Raw genomic sequence first — 19,034 nt, forward strand, 5'->3', positions numbered from 1 at the left:
TTTCTTCTTTGACAGTGTAGCATGAGGCTGGCTTCATCCATGTCTAGACGCTGCGGTGACACGATTCACTCTCAGGTTCTGTTTCTAGGACTCACAGGGCAATCACTGGGTTCAATACTAAAATACTCTATGTGGCCGTGCTATTGGTACCACTGGACCCTTCAGCTGGCCTCATTTTCTAGTCCTGCATTTATTTCTCAGCACAGTTCATTGGTTGAGTTCCATAAAAGTTTACCCCGATTGCTTCTGAGAAAATAGTTTTGAAATTATTGCAACAGCTTCCTACATGTTTCCAAATCAAACTAATTGAAAACAAAAAAAAGGCTGTGTCTTGGTCATTTCCCTCACGGTTAGGTTCTGAAGCGCTAGAGCAAGTCATAACAAACTACTTCAGCTATTCTTTGATGATTTGGCCCCTTGAGTGGAAAAGAACAGAACTAACAGGCTGCTGACACTGTTGTGACTTTAAAAAGCACATGCAATTAAACGATATGCTTTATGGCCCTATATCATGAGAGTAACGCTTAATGATGAATGACATAGACAGACAAAGAGCAAATGGCCTGGGTTGTCTAGGGAGTGATCAAACCAATGAAGCTGGGAAGGAATTGTGTTTCTCTAGGCTTCTGGGTTCCAAAATGAATAGCTCAAGAGAAAAAATAAAGTTGACAGTCTTGTTCAGATAATGTCCTGGCTGGTGATGCATCCCAATGAATATTATAATTATTTAAATTTTCAGTTTCTATCCCCTAAAACCCAGCTATGTTCCTACCTCCACTATGGATATGGACCTTTTCTCTAGGTAAGTGGTAAACCCAGCATCCACTCTGCTGCCACCACTGGTAGTCAGTGGGTGATGGCACCTCATGGCCACATTTAGTAGCTACTAATAAATATGGTTTTATTTTTCCTTGTTTAAGGAAATCATGCCCAGCAAAAGGCATGTATATATATATATATATATATATATATATATATATATATATATATATATATATATAATTCAGTTTCAGTATATATATATATACTGAAACTGAATTTGGTAGCATCCAGAGCAATTGTGAATGTGCTAAATTAAGTAGATAGTTAACGTATTAGCACTCAGTAGTTCCATTTTTTGCTACCTTAAGTTGCCAACTGGGACTTGGGACAATTGATCTGATTGTTTTGGTTATCCTCATCCTGAATAAATAGTAAGGGTCTGAGCAAGTGATAATCTGGTCCTGTTGTGGTTTAAGATTCTTTAAAAGTTCAGTGTTTCTCTTCTAAACAGTCCTTTCTCAGGAATCTCATATAGCATAAGAAAAATATCTAGAAAATACATTATGAGTCATTATGGAAATACTTGCATGATGTTTCCAAATGACCCATCTGGCAATGGAGGCACACTCATGCCTGTATGCTATTGTCACTCAACAGAACATCCTCATCCTTTGGTTTAGGAAGGAAATGAAGTGACCCAATTGCCACAGGTACTTTATGTAGCACATGTGGCCTAATGGAGAAGCTAAGGACACACAAAATAAATTTGCACTCTGATCATTGTGATTCATGACAAAAAGGACTAAAACAAGGGCAACTACAGTTGTCCCTTCTTACCTGGTTCAGTTGCTCCAGGCTGCCAAGAAAACTGCATATAGTAGAATAAGACATTTCAAGTGAGAACAAGAGAGGGACCACATTGATGCAACTCTGTTACAGGACCACACTCACACAGCTTCTGTAACAGAATACTGTTACCACTATTCCATTTTCTCAGTCTGGATTGTTAATCTCTGACAGGTGGAATTTCATCCTAAGTGGTTACACATAGAAGAAAACTTTTTTTCCACAGGCTTGTGTCCCACCTGTGGTTTCACGTACCCAGTGGGTATCCTTGAACACTGTACTGGGGCTAAAGGGGGGGATGATGGCACAAAGATTGTCCACACTGATTAAATTTTACAGTGAAATTATAGTTTCCTTAAGAAGAAAGTAAAGGCTATTTGAGGGAAATGGAGATGGTCCAGGAAAAATTAAAATGGTCTTCCAAAGGAAGCACCCTTTTCCAAATATGACAGCCTGGTCTTACTATAGCATTGACGTAGAACAGTCACTTGAGTGATGTTGATTCCGTGCTCTCTCGAGCGGCAGTAGGAAGATGGGAATTTAGTTGTAGAAGATGAAGGTATGGATGCAGTGTCCTTCAGCATTCATGTTCACCCTGACTATCAGTTTCAACAGACTCCAATCAACTGAGCTAGCTAGCTGTTCATTTGAACAGCATTCTACCATTTTCCATACTTTGTGATTAAGCTTTTTTAAACACAGTTTCCCATAGTAAATTCAAACTGTAAAAGGAGACCCAGAAAGACCTTGCTTATGTACTGAGCAAGAGCCAAGATGTCTACGAGTTTTGTTTTCCTTTTCTGGAAGCTTTGTTACAACAGAGCAGATCTTTGTGCTAAGACTTCCACTGGGTCCTGAATCCCAAATGTGAATGAGTCACTCTGAGCAATACAAGGTGGTGTTTATGCTCTGGCCTCTTTGTTGTATCCTGTAGGCTGACAGAAATTAGGCCAACTGAGAAATTGCCATAACACATTCCCTTTCCTTAATATCTGCACCAAATCTTCCTTGCTTGGCACTTCAGCTTGCCTTCCTGCATCTTTCCATGCCAAATCCAGTGCTTACTCCATGTCCCTGAGCTATAGGCATAATTATCTCCCAAGCAGCCACTGGGGACTCTTGAAAGGAAGGGGAAAACAGAGAAAGAAGAGCACTTGATGAAAGATAATAGGGTTTTTCTGGGATGTAAGGGTAGGGCGAGTGAGGTGGAAGATACTCACTGACGAAGCACTCAGAGGTAGAAGTCAGATAGTTAAGTTGTAATGTTGACTGGGAGTCTAGTCAAGCATTAAAAAGTCACATAGGCAAAGATTCACTAATCATGACACAAAGTGCCGTTATTCATGGGGAGATATGTCTACGTTTTACTTGAATCATAATCAGGGCTGCCAATCAGCTACCTTCTGGTTTTTCATACATTGGAATGGTGATTAGATATCTATGTATATGCTCAAAGGTTCCTAACCGTGCCAATGGTGAACAGTTTATTGACCCAGGAACACTCACCCGTTAAAAAGGCTCCTTGTCCTGTGAGACTACATCACTGAGCGACATGTGAAAACACAGCTTCCGTGGCCGCAGAGAAGCAAAGGAGAGAGGGCTGAACACTCTATGCACACAGACACGCAGCAGGGATGAAGAAAAGAAACCGATCACCGGAAAAATAAATAAATAAATGATGAGATGTTAGGTCACTATGATTTCATGATTGCTGCAGAAAAGTAAACAGAAATCCTTTTGCCATTTACATTTCTGGCTCGCTTCAGCAATGTGTCATCTATTACCAGCTCTGTTTATAGAAAACATTGCCTTTGTAAAAACATGCTGCAGTGAAAGAATAAAATCCACAGAAAAGGATTTCATTACTAAATAAACTTGTAGATTCGTGACCCTGGGAAGCATTCTTATAATAGCTTCATGTTGCCCTTAGACAAAACTGTGGTGGATCTTCAAGAGGAACAAACAAACAACCCTTTTTATTCTTCTTTAACACATCACTTAATGTATTTATCTTCTAAGGAACATTAGGAAATGTGAGGTAGATCATACTCTCCTAATACAGGATAATGGATGACTATGCTTTGTGTTATCTCGCTGTCCCAATAAAATTAAAAGCAGGTTTTCCTCTCAAATGTACACATATGTGATCAAGCTAACAAAGAGTGATACTCAGTCTGTATTCTAAAGAACGTTACTGCAATTTACAATACAATGTACACAGCAAGTACCCAGAACCATGTGACTATGGGGTGACAGCAGAGGACTCCACATTAAAATGTACAATGCATTCATAAAGGCTTCCTTTCAGAAATGTAATTAGCTTTCTCATGGACTGGTAAATATAGTATGCAGAAAACCCAGGGGGGTTCTGTATAGACACATGCATTCCCACAGATCTCTGAGAATCATAAATGGTTGTCTTCCTCTGAAATGGATTAGGTGGAATTATATTATGACATGATTGTGAATCTAATTAAGGTGGAACAGTTGGGTTTTCTTGCCCCTTTGGGATGACCATGTGTTTATATAACAACTAAGCGACAAAAATGCCTCTGGCAAGATGATTTAAAGGCGTGTTTTTGCATGCACATATAAAAGAATTTTTATGATAATTGAAAAATTGATCTGTACCTTTAATTTCTGTCTCTAGCCCAGAAAAACCTGCTTTAGAATACAAGGCATTACAGATACTAATTTGGAATTTCTTCAAAATCTTGTTAAAGAGGAATTTAGCTGCATAATTTTGTCTTGGAGAAAACAGAGTTCCATGGTGAATGATGTGATAAATCGTAGTACTACATCCAAGCAATTAGATCTCTTTGCTCTCTTTTTAAATAAAGTTTCACCGATGAAGCAATGCATAAAGTGTCTAGTACAAACTATTGACAGATGACAAAACCTTGACACAGCTGGAGCCTGGAACTGGAATGGGAAGCTTTTGAGAAAACACAGGAGGTAGGAGGCTGCAATGGTAGCAAGAGGAAATGGAAATGTGTTGGTAGTTGAAATACAGCTACTCACTAATAGCTAAGGTGTATGACTCCATAGTCCTACAAAGAAGATACGAAGCTATAGTGAAAATATGAAGACACAAAGCTGCAGAGATAAGAAAAATGCAAAAAGATAGAACCCAGAACTGTCATGAGAACAAGAAGATATGAAGCCTTACTGAAAAGGAGTGGCTATGGGCTCACAATGACAATCAGAGAGAAGAAACCTTATTGATAACAAAGGAATGCAGAACCACACTAACAACCCACAACCCTGGAGTTTAAAATAACTGAAACTTACATGAGCTATTTGAAGCTATTGACCTCAAAATGGTCTGTGTGAAATAAGTATATATGAGGACGGTGGAATCTTTTATGCTTTTGTTTATTTGTTTATTTGTTTGCTTTGAGACAGGGTTTCTCTGTGTATTCCTGGCTGTCCTGGAACTCCTCTGTAGCCCAGGCTGGCCTCGAACTCAGAGGTCCAGCTGCCTCTGCCTCCAGAGTGCTGGGATTAAAAGTCATGTACCACCACTGCCTGGTGGGATCTTTCATTCTTGGTAGTCTTATTTTTTTAAAAATGTTACTTGGTAGCCTTGCTTCTTGTCTACATACTAATTTAATGTGGAGAACTGATTTCTAAAAAGCCCATTCCTTGAATATCCCAAAGGTTGACCAGAATCTCTAGGAATAGGATTTAACAGCTCCCAGGAGGAAAAACCACAGTTGGTGTTAATATGCAGCCCACTAATGAACCAATACACTAATGTCCCATGATCCAGTAACTCAAGATGTAACATTTGGATCAAGGAAAACCTAACCCATTTTGTTTCTTTAGCTCTAGTTTGTTCATTCTAATTGGCTACTAACAATATAATGTTGTCTACTCAATATTTATTCATAAATATCTGACATGTATACACATTTCATTGGCCAGACAAGAATTGCTATTGTGGAATGGACCTTCAGTCCAATCAGAAAGTGATTATTAACTCTCATAACATCCATGCTATTATTGCATGGTTGTGTTTTGTACAATGAGTGTATTTTCTCAGGTGAGTTATTGTTGTAGGTTCACAGTTGTATATGACTGATGATTATGTGTGTGTATTTATGTATGGGTATGCGTGCATGATTACAGATGTCAGAAGGAAGCCAGAAGAAGGCATTGGATCTCCTGAAGCTGGAGTTACATTTTTATTTTCTCCAAACTGAACTCTGGTCCTTTGCAAGAGCAACAAACACTCTTAATCATTCAGCCATCTCTCCAACCTAGAATATATTTTTCTTTCAAAGAGTTGACATAACCAGAAGCTCGGTAGCCCAGAGATCTACGGTAAAACCAAACATGACTGCCACAAAAATTCAGTGAAGTAATTCCTGATGATATTCTGCTATACTCATAGATCATAGATCAGTGCCTTGCTCAGTTCTCATCAGAGAGATTTCCTCCAGCAGCAAATGGGATCAGAAACCCACAGCCAGACATTATGCAGAAAGAATATCTATAATTGGAGTTCTCCATCAGTCCCTCCTCTCAGAGATTGGGGAATCCCATGGAAGAGGGAGAGAAAAGACTGTAGGAATCAGAGGGGATGGAGGACACCAGGAGAACATGGCCCACTGAATCAACTAATCAGGGCTCACATGGGCTCACAGAGACTGAAATGGCAAGCATGAGGCTTGGCTCTGCACCAGGTCCTCTGTGGATATATTATGGCTGTTAGCTTGATGATTTTGTGGACTTCTAACAGTGGGCCAGATGTTTCTCTGAATCTTGGGACTCTTTTCCTCCTATGGGTTTGCCTTGTCCAGCCTTGGTGTGATCTTTTACCTTATCTTATTGTATCTTGTTTTGTCCTTCTCTTGGAGGCCTGGATCTTGGGAAGAAGGGAGGTGGGTGGGGGAGCTGGGAGGAGTGGAGGGAGGGGAAATTGTGGTTGGGATGTATTGTATGAGACAAGAATCTATTTTTTTAAAAAAAAGAAGTAGCAAAAAAATAAAAACTGATAGTTTACATTAAATAAATATTTGTAGATTTTAAAAACTACTCAAATTCTTAAAAATATTTTCTCCTCTTTATCTTGACCTATCATAAGTAAAAATATATTATGTATAGATATATATATGTATATGTTCATTGTGTTCGATTTATTAATGATATAATGTAACAATATACAGTGATAGAATGCAAAATATAATGATAATGAATAGAACATTCAAAGTTTGTGAAAACTGATCATAAAACATGTATCAAATTAACATATATTAATTATGCCTTCTCATAGGCTGGGATATCTTTAAGGTAATATTTGTGTTTGATTTTTTTTATTTTTGTTGTGACTTTCATGGTATATAGAATGCTCTTCTAACTATTGTCACTGTTTCATCTGTATATCCCACAACACTAGTGTTACCATTACTGATAATGGTAACTATAATATTTACAATATTAATTATACAAATGTCAGGACTAATGCCACATGACTTGTGTGTGTCAGTGATTTTTAGTTTTAAAACATTTCTAGTTTTAGGTACCATTATCATTTTGAGATTTTATGTGACTAAGGTTCTGAAAAGCACAACCAGGATGGAAAAATCACATCTGAAAATTATTAATAGAAATAGATTCCTTCAAATGACTATCTTCAGATATTCACAGAACTCAATTCTAATAATGGTCAGTATCAATATCGGGGTTTAGTTTATAATTTCAGAATGTAAATGCTAATGAGGCTGGTTAAGATATATCTGCCCCCTTCCAAGAATGGCCGTTTTAGGAAAAATAAGACTGATATTTTTGCTTGCCTAGTGTATCTTCTATCTTCTGGTAACAACCTCATTTTTTTTTTGTTTTTTGAGACAGGGTTTCTCTGTGTAGTTTTGGTGCCTGTCCTGGATCTTGCTCTGTAGACCAGGCTGGCCTCGAACTCACAGAGATCCACCTGGCTCTGCCTCCTGAGTGCTGGGATTAAAGGCATGCTCCACCACTGCCCAGCCTCAACCTCATTTTTTATAGTTAATTTTTGTTGACGAGCAAAACAATCCATTTCACTGACATTTTCATGCATGTATGTTATTGTACTTTGCTCATGGTTTTCCCTCCAAGCACAATCATCTTTTCTTAAGAAATCACTCTTCAAAGCTTGTAGTGTGTCTCTCAACCCCTGGGGTAGACAAGTGTTGAGTCAGTTCTAATCTCAGAGAATTTGTTAGAAATTCCTGGGGAGCCATGGCTGTGAGTAGATACATTTGCCTATATTAGAGAAACTTCTCTCCAAGAAAAAAAGTCAACATGGATATGAAAGGAAACATTAAGTTCCTACCCATGTCCCTTGAGCACACAGACTTAGCCATGTCTGGATCTACAATAGTCTTCACCTATCTAACTGTTCTCCGTCATTAATAATCAAAGGACAGGCAAGTTGGGTGGACACAGAGGTAGACTGCCAATCATCAGGGAGTGCAGGCAGCAGACTTACGCATGATAGGTGTTCATGGTTTAACTTTAAAGGGCTCTTTATTCCAAAGGTCCTGTTGCCCCCTATAGCTTAAATCAGAGGACTGCAGAAAGGACAATTAGAAAGTGTAGGCATGTGAGCCCTGTAGGGGGCATTCTGATAGTTACCTGGCTGTTTGGCAGATATGATTATAGGTCCTTCATGGTTTAGCTTTCCCTGAATTCTGTCCTGTTTTCTTCCTCTTAACCTCACAAATATTAATCCTCAATGACTATCCTACCCCCAAGACCCTCAGTTTCTGCTTCTAAAGAACCTACTGCAGTAATGAGTAGAAAGCTATTAAATACAAAGTCTCAGCAATGTAGAAAAGTTACGTTATACTATTAGGCTAAAACTCAAATTCACAATTATATTTATGATTGAGATGATGATGGGAATAAGAAAGTAAAATAGACAAAAAATAGCCACAGCTGGCTGGTAGATTACCTTTTGAGTTATTTTAATTATTATGCACTGAGTAAAATTGCTTAAAAATGGCTTTCTGGGGACCAGTGAGATATTTAGCAGTTAAGAGCACTGACTGCTCTTCCAGGGGATATAGATGATATTTTCCTGGTCCTGCCTGGCCCACAGTCAGAACAAATCTCTCTCACTTGCCAGTCCCACAGCTGCTCAGAACCAATCAAACACACAGAGACTTACATTATTTATAAACTGTATGGCCTAGTGGCTCAGGCTTCTTGCTAGCTGTTCTTATATCTTAAATTAACCCATTTCTATTAATCTATAAGTTGCCAAGTTGCTTGTGGCTTACCAGTATCTTACCACGTTGCTTCTCATCATGGCAGCTGGCAGCATCTCCCTCTGACTCCGCCTTCCTATTCCCCCCATTCTCCGCTCTGCTAGTCCCGCCTATACTTCCTGCCTGGCTACTGGCCAATCAGCATTTAATTTATCAATCAATCGTAGCAATACATTCACAGCATAGAGAACATCCCACAGCAAGGGGACCTGAATTCAATTTGTAGCACACACAGTGCAGCTCACAGACATCTGACTCCAGTTCCAGGAGATTTGATGCCCTCTTCTTACTTTTCTGTGCACCAGACATACAAATAGTGCACAAACGCATGTAAATAAAACAGCAAGGTATATATACATAAATAATTGATAAATACATAAATAAAAGGCTTTCTGAAGATTTTTATACATTTAAAAAAGTAAGAGTAAGAAAATTTCATTGTCTCTACTTCAAAAATTCAAAGGACTTATTTGAAGTTTTAATGTATAAAATATAGTTGAACAATTTGTTTTGTTATTATTATTATTATTATTGTATTTATCTTACATCTTGGCCATAGTTTCCCCTCCCTACTTTTCTTCTAGTCCCTCCCCACAACCCCTCTGTTCCCACCCACCAATACACTCCTCGATAGTTTCTGTTCAGGAAAGGGCAGGTCTCCCATGGATATCAACAAAACTTGGCCTATCAAGTTGCAGTAAGACTAAGCACCTCTCTATGTATTAAGGCTGGGCAAGGTGACCAGTATGAGGAGTAGGATTCTAAAAGCCAGTAAAAGAGTCATAGACATTCCATTCTTCCACTATTAAGAGTCCCACAAGAAGACCAAGCTACATAACTATAACGTATATGTAGTGTCTAGGTCAGGCCCATGCAGGCTCCCTCGTTGTTGGTTCAGAATGAATTCCTATGAGCCCAAGTTAGTTGATTCTGGAGGAGGGGGTGTGTGGTGCCCTTGACCTCTCTGGCTCCTATAATCTTTTCTCTCTCTCTTCTGCCAGATTCCTGAAGTCAGCCTAATGTTTGGCTATGGGATTGCATCTGTTTCCATCAGTTGCCAGATGAATCCTCTCTGATGACAATTGGGATAGGCACCAATCTATGAGTATAGCAGAATGGCATTAGGAATCATTACAGATGTTGCTTGGATTCTAACGGCTCTCTCAGGGGAGGGGGTGAGAAAGCGCAGCATCAACGACTCAGACACCAGCAATCTGTTGAAAGCAAATAATGAACTCATTTATTCAATAACCAGAGAAGGCCTTATATACCCTCCTCCCAGTGCCCAGTCTCTGTGGTCGCCCCTCATTGGCTGGGCACTATCAGGAATTCTGACATCACATTATCTGTTGCTAGGTCCTCAGGCAGACTCAGCATGATCAGGAACTCTGACATCGACTAGGAACTCTGACAGCGACTGTTCCTAGGCCTTCAGGCAGACTCCAGGTTGGATCTTAAGGAGTATGTTATGTGCATGCCTTGGCTAGTGGTCTGAGTCAATTTCTTCGACCCTATGGGCTTGTCCTACTACATACACTGACATTTTTTTCCTTCCAGCCATGTTTGGTTTTATCCTAGGTTTCTGGGTCATCCAGCCTGCGGATCCTAGTGTTCCAGGCAGTGTCGGGGTGTGCTTATTCTCCTGGCATAGGTTTTAGGCTAGACCAGTCATTGGTTGGCCAATCTCTCAATCATTAGGCCACTCTTACCCCAGCACATCCCATAGGTAGGACAGACTGGAGGTCGGTTATGTGGTTGTGTTGGTTTTCCACTTCCTCCCCTTGAAGTCTTTCCTGGTCACAGGAGATGTCCAATTCAAGCAACATATCCATTATTGCTGGGAGTCTTAACTGGGGTCATCCTTGTAGATTCTTGGGAGATTCCCTTGCTTTAGTTTTCTACCTGACCCCCAAATGCCCCCATTCCAGTAGTCTCTTTCAGTACTCTCCCCCTCCATACCCCCCCAACCTGAACTCTTATGTTCTCATGTCCACCCACCTGCAGTCCATGCATGAAAGCTCTTTGAAATTTCCCATTTCTGGGGAGATCTGGGCATCCCTCAAGAACCCTCCTCATTACCTAGTGTTTCTGGGTCTGTGGATAGTACCATAGTTATCCTTTATTTAATAGTTAATATCCACTTATAAGTGAGTACATACTATGTTTGTCTTTCTGGGTCTGGGTTACATTCTGAGAGGTATGGAATCTCAGAGTCATTTTGATTTGCATTTCCCTGATGGCTAAGGATGTTGAACATTTAAGTGTTTCTCTGCCATTTGAGATTCTCCTGTGTTTTGATCTGTACTCCATTTTTAATTGGATTATTTGGTTTGTTGATGTCTAGTTTCTTGAGTTCTTTATATATTTTGGAAATCAACCTTCTGTCAGATGTGGGGTTGGTGAAGGTTTTTCCCATTCTATAGACAGTTTTGTCCTATTGATGGGAACTTTTTAGTTTCATGAGGTCCCATTTATTAAGTGTTGATCTTAGTGCCTGCACATGGTTGTCCTGTTCAGGAAGTTGTCTCCTGTTGTGCCAATTCATTCAAGGTTACTTCCCACTTCTCTTACATCAAGTTCAGTGTACCTGGATTTATGTTGAGGTCTTTGGCACACTTTAAACTTGAGTTTTGTGCAGGGTGATAGATATTGATCTATTTGCATTCTTCTACATGCTGGCATATAGTTATGCCAGTGCCATTTGCTGAAGATGCTTTCTCTTTTTCATTGTATAATTTTGGCTTCTTTGTCAAAAATCAGATGTCTATAGGTATAGGTCTGGGTCTTTGGTTGGATTCCATTTATCCACCTGTCTGTTTTTGTGCCAATACCATGCTGCTTTTATTACTATAGCTTTGTAATAGAGCTTGAAATCAAGGATGGTGATAACTCTGGAAATTCTTTTATTGTACAGGATTGTTTTAACTATCCTGTGGTTTTTATTTTTCCATATGAAGTTGAGTATTGTTCTTTCGAGGTCTGTAAAGAATTGTGTTAGGGTTTCAACAGAACAGGGATTGCATTGAATCTGTAGACTGCTTTTGGTAAAATGACATTTTTACTATGTTAATCCTACTGATCCATGAGCACAGGAGATCTTTCCATCTTCTGATATCTTCTCCCAGTTTTTTTCTTCAAAGACTTGAAGTTCTTATCATAAAGGTCTTTCACTTACTTGGTTATACTTATACCAAGATATTTTATATTATTTGAGGCTATTGTAAAGGGTGCTGATTCCCTGATTTTTTTTCTCAGCCCATTTATCATTTATCATATATAGGAGGACTATAGATATTTTTTTAAGTTAATCTTGTATTCAGGCACTTGACTACAGTTGTTTATCAGTTGTAGGATTTCCCTGGTATAATTTTTGGGGTTGCTTATATACTATCATATCATCCATGAAATAATGATACTTTGACTTTTTCCTTTCTGAAATGTATCCCCTTGATTTCCTTTAGTTGTCATATTGCTCTACCTAGAACTTCAAGTATTATAATCTGCTTTATAAACAGGTTATTCATGTTTTTACCTTCCATGTATAAGGGTGAAGCAGGTAGATGATAAATTTAGTGATTACAGAAAATGGAATTTTTATAATATTTTCAATGAATGAATAAAAATTATAAAGGGTATTAATTGGAAACACATAAGACATTAGCGGGAAAAAATAAATGACAAGAGGAAGAACTGGCTGAACTAAGAGTTTATGCTATATGTTCCTGAGCTCTGCCCCCTTAAATAATAGGTGTTACAGAGACTGGGGCAGCATGCTCAGAGCCAACAAGGGTCTGCACCAGGTCCTCTAGGTATGTATTATGGCTTTCAGTTTAGTATTTATTTATTTATTTTTTTATTTATTTTTTTTTTGGTTTTTCGAGACAGGGTTTCTCTGTGTAGCTTTGCGCCTTTCCTGGAACTCACTTGGTAGTCCAGGCTGGCCTCGAACTCACAGAGATCCGCCTGGCTCTGCCTCCCGAGTGCTGGGATTAAAGGCGTGCGCCACCACCGCCCGGCAGTTTAGTATTTTTATGTGACTCTTGAGTGTGTGAATGAGTGAGTCTCTGATTCTTGTGCCTTCTTTTGAGGATATTTTCCTTTTGTTGATTTGCCTAGTCCAACTTCGATGTGATGGTTTTTGTTTTAGCTTATCATATTTTATTTTCTTATGCTTTGTTCATTCCTCTTAGAAGCTGTTCTTTGCTTTTTTATTTTTTATTTTACAATTTAATTTAATTTTACATATCAGCCATGGATTCCCCTGTCCTCTCCCCCACCCTGCCCTTCCCCCAGCCCACCCCCCATTCCCATCTCCTCCAGGGCAAGGACTCCCTGAGGATTTAGCTCAGCCTGGTAGATTCAGTTGAGGTAGGTCCAGTCCCCTCCTCCCTTCACCCAGGCTGAGCTAGCTCATCTTTTCTAATGAGAGACAGAAAGGGAATGTATCCAGATGGGAGGGGAGGTGGGCAGGATCTAGGAGGGGTGGAGGGAGGGGAAACTGTAATCAGCATATATTGTATGAGAAAAAATCTGTTTTTAATAAAAGGAGAATATGAAAGAATAGGTGGCCGAGTGGTGGTGGCCCACGCCTTTAATCCCAGCACTTGGGAAGCAGAGGCAGGAGGATCTCTGTGAGTTCGAAGCTAGCCTGGACTACAGAGTGAGTTCCAGGAAAGGCACAAAGCTACACAGAGAAACCCTGTCTCAAAAAACCAAAAAAAAAAAAAAAAAAAGAATAGGTGTTATATGAACTTGCATCATTTTCAGGAAAATGGGTAGCATTGTAGATCAGCATATTACATGAAATAAGACAGATTCGGGAAGGCAAAAATCCACATTTTCTTTGGGTTGTGAACCAAGCCATGATAATGGAAAGGGTATTATTTGGGAAGAGAAAGAGAATGGGAATAGGTGGAAAATGGGAAGTGAATATGGTCAAACTACATGATGTACTTCAGTGAAAATGTCATCATGAAACCCATTGCACTATACAATGAATGTACACTAATCATTTTTAAATGAAGAGGAGTAGAAATGGACACTTAATAACCCTCCTTGTAAAACCATCTGATTATTAAAATGTGTATACTTGTCCTTTGATAAAAAATATGAGCAGACAGCATATTTAAGAAGGCAGTTTCAGCTATTATATTTTTATGTGGTTCTCCAGTAATTCTGCTTTGCTGTATAGACATGAAGATGTAGAGTTGCAATGTTCTTTTAGCAAAAATCAGAGTTCTTGGCTCCCATTCCCATGCAAACATCACTATCTCTCTTGTCCTATTTCACAGATTTTTTTTTTCTTTCTGGAGAGAAGTCACTTTTTCTCTCTTCAGTCAATGTTATCTGCATGGATCATACATGGCTTACTAAAACATATTTCTTAAAATGGACTAGATATTATTTTTTTCGGTGTCAGATAGGGATGTTGAGCACAGTTGGCATATTTCTTAAACTTAAGAGTTTATCAGAAGAATGGAACAGATAAGAATTTCACTTTGAGGAGTGGCACATGCTTTTATTTCCAATACCTGGGAAACTGAGACAGGAAGATCGCTGCGAGTTTGTGGCCAGCAAGACTATAGAGTGAGCCTCTATCTTAAAACTAAGTAAAAACTACACCAATACCAAAATAAAAACAAACAAGAAAAGATATTGCATGAGAAACATTAAGTGTTCAGTACAGAGACTGTATGTGTTAAAGTATTGATTTAGTGTGGACTCTGAGTATGTAATCACTGTATCCTACAGCATATAAAGATGTATCCACTAAGGGGAGTACTAAGTCCTTTGACTCTTTAATTACTTAAGCTAGGAAGCATTTTTGGTGGTTGAAGATGAATGATAATGATCATGAGAAACTTTAATGTATGATTTTTTCCCTGAGCTAATAAAATAAGTGCTTTGGGGCTTAGGGGAAATTTGCTAAGGTATTAACAGTTATCTTTGTACCATTGTCAAAAAAGCAAGCAAACAAACCAAAAACTTTGGCTTTGCTAATTAAAATGAAAATTCTTTCACATTTAAAGAATTCCTAAGGCAAATAGACTTGCTATCACTAAACAGTATTTCAATGTACTATAGTTTTTCATCACTTAGTAATTTAATTACAATGTTTAACCTGCTTTAGAAAGAATGAGCTCATTTCTTTTTGTGATTTTCTTTATAAAAATTTCATTCAAGTTTATTGTTAGTCATTTTTGTGATTGATTTTCATATGAAAATGGCCTTGTGTAGGCCATGTTGGTCTTCCAGAGGTTACAGAATTTCATGCCACTGAATTTTATGGAGAAAAATGCACGAACAGAAATCCTAGACAGCCAGAAGTACAGTACCACATATCATAACCAATACTCAGCATGCTGTGTCAGTAGAACTGTCCATCACAGGCAAACCTGGGCTGCACAGGCTACATCCTGTTTCAAACAGCAACAACAACATCAACAACAACAAACAGTGAAATCTCATACCCTCTGGAGAAGAAGAGTTCAATGGTTAACACCTTTCTTTTCTTCCTTCAAAGGAATAGAAAAGGTTTAATGGGAAATAGTTAAGCACAGTGTTTTGGATCTTGGTTTGTTTTTTTTTTTGGGGGGGCAAGGTGTCTCTTGAATAATTAAAAAGAAAAGAGTAAAAGGTGGATATTTTGAGAAAGGTATCACACAGATACAAAAAGTTGATGCTCCATTGTTATGACTAAAAAGGTACAACACAGATACAAGAAGCTGATGCTCCCCTGTATGACAAAGAAGGTACAACACAGATACAAGAAGCTGATGCTCCATTGTTATGACTGGTCCTTTTCTGAAATTTCAACAAACTTCCAACAGGAAAGGGAAAAGCTAAATTACCTTTGTATACAGTGGACTTAATTTCATACTTATAAGACACTAAATTCTCCACCAGAAAACTTAGGACTAAGAAACACTTTCTGCAATGTAGCAGGAAGCAAACTCAGTATATAAAAGTCAATAGTTTTTCTCTAATATCAATAACAACTTTCTGAAAAAGAAATCAGAGGGAAAATACCATTCACAGTAGCTTAAAATAAAAAACAAAGTCGGGGAATAAATCTAACCAATAAGGTGAAAGAACTCCACACTGAAAACTTTTAAGACACAGAAGAAAGAAATTGAAGAAGATACTAGGAGATGGAAGACCTTCCATGCTCATGGACAGAATTAATATGTTTAAAATAACTACGTTACTGAAAGCAATATACAAAGCCAACACAACCCCATAAACATTCAAACAGCATTCTTTACATAACTAGGAAAAAACTCATAAAATTTATGTGGAAGAACAAAGACCAAATCAATTTAAGTCAATCCTAATTCATGCCATAACAGTTTCTGATCTAAAATTATACTATAGAATCACAGTAACAAAAACTTCATGATCCTGACACAGAAACAAATGTGTAGACTAATGAAATAGAATGAAAGTTCCAGAACCTGATCTTCAACAACTATGCCTAAAGACATCCACTAGAAAAAGATAGCCTTTTTAATTGAAATATCAGTGTTTTCAAAATCAATATTTTTAGGTTTGAAAAAATGTGGTTATTTATCTTAGATTCTGAAGTTATATATGCATAAATTAACATACATAGAACACTGTGTATTACTTATGATTTCCATAGACTTTGGTAGCAAATATCACTTTGTTGGCAAGTTTCCTAATGATGTCAAGGGGGTTGTGACTTCAAAGATATATGTAGTACAGCATGTATATTTCCAGTGAAAATCTGCCTGGATGAGTTGGTTAGAAATCACTAATTACGCTTTAAGTAGATTCCCCTAATTTACTGGACATTTCTGGGTGCTAAACCACATGACATTTATAAAAGTATATTTTATGCTTTCATGTTTTTATAATTTTATGCATAATGTTCACACTTTTTCCAATCTATAATGTAGAGAATAGTCATACTAGGTTTAGTGATCATGTTGGATTTCAGTGTTAATGACTGGGAACTTATAGAAGTTCATAAACACAATATCAAGCTGATGTGATGCTACATTTCAGAAAAATACTGTCAAGATTTGACCTACATAACACTTTCTATCAAACTGTGGAAATTCTCTCCCTCCTCCTCTTCCTATCTCCTTCCTTCCTTCCCTCCCTCTAAGATTCAAGTAACGGCAGTTCATCAAAACCTATACTGCTATTTTTTGAAAAAGAACATACACACTCAGTAAGAAGGAGAAAAGCCATTCCAAAATGTTATGCTTTCTTAAAGATTCCAGTAGATGTGTAAGAAAATCAAATTTTGCTATTCGATCTATACACAGGGAATGCTCCTTAGCATTCAGGCATCGCTTCACAAGTTTGTGTGTTGCTGTGACACCAAGTATGTAATGACTCGAAGTCTCAATCCATTGGCCATAATGTGGAAAATACAGAAATAAATGGAGAGTGATTTCTCAAGCCATTTTGTCATGGCAGTTCCTTTGGTATGATTTAGGAAACTACAGTGGGTAGAAAAGCTTCCCTTTTAAATGTCAAATACAAGATTCATTTCTGTACTGCTTTAATCCAAATGTCAGAATTCTGAGTGGAGCCATCAATCTCCTCAGAAATTTCTGAGCTTTATGCATCAAAACTGCTGTACTTTAAGAGAGAGATCCTGATTTCAAGGAATACCTAATATCCAATTTTCATAATGCTTTAAGAGGCATCCATGACAGAGAAGAAATGGACACTATTCTGTGTGGCTTCTGGAGAGCAGTCTAAAATCATAAGAATGACCAACCGAATTAAGAACACCTCCTTCTAGAATGGAAATAGAATCTGCTTCTAAAGTTTTCTCTCTTCTCCTTCTTATTTTATCCTCTTTAAAAAAAATATTAAATCTCGTCCTGCATTTCTCTCCAGAAATCCATTTGCATTTGTCAAGATAAAGTGAACATCATTTGCTCTTCACATTTTAATGTCCCCCTGAAGTTCATCGTGGAATCCAAAGGGATTGGAGGATTCCACTCCTCACATCCACGGTGAAGCAAAGAGCTCCACCTTCCACTACCCTGGACCAGAAAAACAAGCACCCAAGAGGGCAGAGTGAAGGGGTACAAAGAAAGGCAACAGACAAAGTAAACAAACAAACAAAATCTGAATGATAGACAATAATAGACAAATAAATTATCTTTCAAACAGGCTCTTCAAATTCAATTTGACTTTGGAAATATGTTAAGGTAGAAGCAGAACAAACCCTCGAGTACAAAGAGACACATGAGGTAATTAATACCTGATCTTCACATTAGGTCATACACCCTTTCAGAGGAACACAGCTTAGATCTACTTTGCTTAGCTGAATGTAGTTAGCCACTGCAGGGAGCAAGGGGATATGGTCATGATGAAAGGTTTTCCACTTATCAGAGGATGAGGGTGTCACATACAAAAGCACTGGCCCCTAGGTTTAGGGGGTAGCTGTTCCAGCTTTGACCTGGAAGTATTACCCCCAGTGAGGTTTCCAGCAACTGCCATGCCTACCTATGTCCTGCCCCAGAGGTGGGCCCAGGATGGGAGCCCTTAAGACCCAAAATCTGGATGTGCCAACTTGTAGAAATAACCAACCGTCTTATTAAATAAGAAACACAGAGCTGATTCAGAGAAGAAAGCCAAGAGGTCAGAGCTAAGAGCCTCACCCTTCCTGCTTCAGCGATCCTCTTCAGTCAAGAGAGCTCTCCGAAAGGGACCTACTTCCTGTGTGTATGTCTTTATATAGTCTAGCTGTTCTGCCTTCTCATTGGTTGTAAACCCAAACACGTGACTGCCTCGTCACTGCCTGCATATACTGCCCTCCAGGTCCTTAAAGACGTGCGCCACCGCCGCCATGCACTTGCTATGGCTCTAATAGCTCTGACCCCCAGGCAACTTTATTTGTTAACATACAATTAAAATCACATTTCAGTACAAGTAAAATACCACCACACCAGCTCTCTTGGTTCCTGGTGATCCTGGATGCTGGATGGTAGACTGAGCAGTGTTCTCCAGAGAATACCACTGGACTGCACTCCACCTCTCCTGGATCCTACAACCAATCCATTTACTTGTTCTAAGTTACCCCAAAATAAACCTCCCTTTTAACTATGTGGAGTTGCCTTAATAAATCCCCCAATACCTAGGGACATGGATGTTTTTTCTTAGTGAGGGATCCTGAAGCGTGTTTGT

Source organism: Peromyscus californicus, unplaced genomic scaffold, assembly GCF_007827085.1.
Source record: "Peromyscus californicus insignis strain IS unplaced genomic scaffold, ASM782708v3 Scaffold_8__1_contigs__length_139910024, whole genome shotgun sequence".
Taxonomy (NCBI): domain Eukaryota; kingdom Metazoa; phylum Chordata; class Mammalia; order Rodentia; family Cricetidae; genus Peromyscus; species Peromyscus californicus.